The following is a 3,153-nucleotide window of genomic DNA, read 5'->3' on the forward strand; positions in this document are numbered from 1 at the left end:
CTTGAGAAGTGTTGACAACTTGCACTTGGACAGAGCCATTAGGATTGACAGCAAGTACCTTGTAAGGGCTCATCCACTGTTGTTGAAGCTTGCTACAAAACTTGCCAAATCTCGAATCATAGGCCAGGACAAGATCACCTTCTTTGAACTCCTTGTGCTTGATGAAGCTATCATGATAGGCCTTGTGTCGCGCTTGAGTGGTTTCCATTCACTGTAGAGCCATCCTCCGAATCTCATCCAAACATTCCAAGTCTAGGAGGCGGCGTTGCAGTGACTCATCATCTCCCAAGTGTTCTTTAACTGCCACTCATAAAGAGAGCAATTCCAGTTCAACAGGGAAGATGGCTTCTGTACAATACACTAGCTAGAAAGGGGTTTGTCCCATAGCTACCTTATGGGAGGTTCTATATGCCCCCAGGGCCTTTGTAAGTCAAATCGTCCCAATCATAACGATGTGCGGAAACCATTCTTGTCAAGATCAAGCAGAGGATGTGAATGGTGACTTCGACTTGGCCATTGGCTTTGGAGTAGTAAGGAGTGGACTTACGATGGCGGATCTTACATAGCTCCGTCAGTTCCTCCATGATTTTGTTCAAGAAATGAGTACCTCTGTCACTTACCAGCTCGAGGGAACTGCCAAAATGGATGATAATATTTTTGTATATAAACAGAGCTATGCTATTACCATCGTCCCACTTCAAAGCTTTAGCTTCACACCACTTTGTGACATAATCCGTACATACTAAGATGTCTCTGTTCTACTTCTGTCTGGTGGGTGGATCAATGGGACCCACAAAATCAATCCCCCACTTATTGAACGGCTTTAGGGGAAGAATAGATTGCAATGGCATGCCACTTGTTTTGGTGGGTTTCCCCATTCGCTGACAAGCATCACATTTCTTGCAGTAGTCATGTGCATCCTTGTGGAGGGTCGCCCACCAGTATCCTGCTAATAGAGCTTTCCTAGCTGCTACTTCTCTTGCGAAGTGTCCACCACATGGTTCGTCATGACATGCTTTTAATACTATGCCAATTTCATCTCGTGCAATACATCTTCACAATACTTCATCTTTGCCTCTCTTGTACAGTGCACTGCCTAGCAAAGTGTAGGGGGCTGGTTCTAACAAAAGCTTCTTCTTCTCATAGCTTGAGATGCTAGGAAGATACTATTGAGTTGCCACGAGGTTGGCTATGTATGCATACCAGGGAGTAGTTGTTTCAACTAGAAACAAAGAAGCATCAGGAAGATCTGGATCATCCTATTTCTCTTTTGCAGTTTGAGGGATCCGTGACAGGTGATCAGCTAGGACATGGGAATGGCTAGGCTTAGTGACCACTTCAAAATCAAACTCCTGGAATAGGAGCAACCATCTCATTAGCCATCCTTTGGCATCTACTTTGTTCATCAAGAAGGACAGGGCTTCATGATCCACGTAGAACTTAAAATGCATTGCCAATAGATAGTGTCGAAACTTCTCTAGTGCAAACACCATTGCCAAGTACTCAAGCTCTATCACTGTGTAGTTCTGTTCCCTATTAGTGACCTTTCCTCTTGCACAATATATCGATTGATATAATTTAGAGGGGCCCTTTTGACATAGGACAACACCTAGCCCTTTAACTGATGCATCTGTGTACACATGAAACTCCTTTGTCCAATCAGGCGGCTGTAAGATAGGTGCTTGAATAAGGCACTATTTTAAGGTATTAAAGGCTTCTTCACAGTCAACAATCCAAAGGAAATCCGCATCTTTCCTTAGGAACTTTTGCAGAGAGACTACCTTGGTTGCAAAATGTGCAATAAATCTTCTGTAGTAGCCCACATGGCCAAGAAATCCTCTCAATTGCTTGAGGTTTGTTAGTGCTGCCAAGGCAGCAATCTTCTCAATCTTCGTCAGGTCTGTTGCAATCTCTTGTGCAGAGACAATATGGCCCAAAAGAACTCCTGATGAGATGCCAAAGACACATTTTTCGGGGTTGAGAGAAATCCCATACTCTCGGCATCTATCAAAACACTGCTCTAGGTGTCCCCAGTGCGCACAGATTAAGCTATAGACATAGAAGTCATCAAGATACACCTCAATGAAATCATGCAAATGATTCTGGAAGGCAGCCATCATTACTCGTTGGAAGGTGGAAAGAGCATTACAGAGCCAAAATGGCATCACTCTATAGGCATAGGTCCCCCATTCTGTAGTGAAGGTTGTTTTGGATTGGTCCTCTTCTACGATTTGGACTTGGTTATATCTGTTGAATCCATCCAAGAGGGAATACAGCTCATGGCATGCCACTATGTCCAAAAATTGGTCTATAAAAGGGATAGGGAAATGATCCTTCTTCATCTTTGAGTTCAGCTTTCGAAAGTCTACACATATTTCAAGTTTCCCGTTCTTCTTAGGTACTACCACAATGGGTGAAGCCCATTCACTGTTAGCCATGGGATAAATGAACTCAGCTTCAAGAAGTTTCAATAATTCAGTCTTTACCAAAGAAAAATAATTAGGATTCATACACCTTTGTCTTTTTCTTACAGGTTTGGCATCAGGCTCTAGGTCAATGTGATGTTGGCATACTGCGGGATCAATCCCCTTTAGATCTTTATATGACCAAGCAAACATGTCTAAGTTCTCCTTTAGTAGATCTTGTAGGACCACTAGTTCTTCTTCTAGAAGATTGAGACCCACTTTCAGGTGACGTTTAGTACTGTCAATATCCAAGAATTTCACTTGCCTTTCACCTTCTACTTCGTGGATAAATGTCCCACGGATTGCTTCTGGATAGAGGTCTAACTCTTTCAAGGGAGCCATGTCCTCGTCTAATGTTCCACTAGAACCAATGTCCTCCTTCTGAACAGATGACTCATTTGTCTATTGAGATTGCTGAAAGGGTATCAGAGCTTTGTTTGCTTCTGTGTGAATGGTGCTTTCTTCTGGACTTAGGGATTCATCTTCAGAGGATGCGTCCAAGAATGTCACATAGCACAGACCTTCTAGAAGCCATAGCTCTAATGGCTTTGGCTTCTGTTGACAGGGGGACATCGTCATCATCTTTTCTCCAAAATGAATGGTCAGGGTGACAAGTGCCACTAGTGAACTTAATTTTTATGCCTTTGATCCATTTCTTATGCAGATTCTGCATACTTTGTGGTCCATT

Source organism: Lygodium microphyllum, chromosome 7, assembly GCF_053477565.2.
Source record: "Lygodium microphyllum isolate KBCC chromosome 7, Lygodium_microphyllum_v1.1.10, whole genome shotgun sequence".
Classification (NCBI taxonomy): domain Eukaryota; kingdom Viridiplantae; phylum Streptophyta; class Polypodiopsida; order Schizaeales; family Lygodiaceae; genus Lygodium; species Lygodium microphyllum.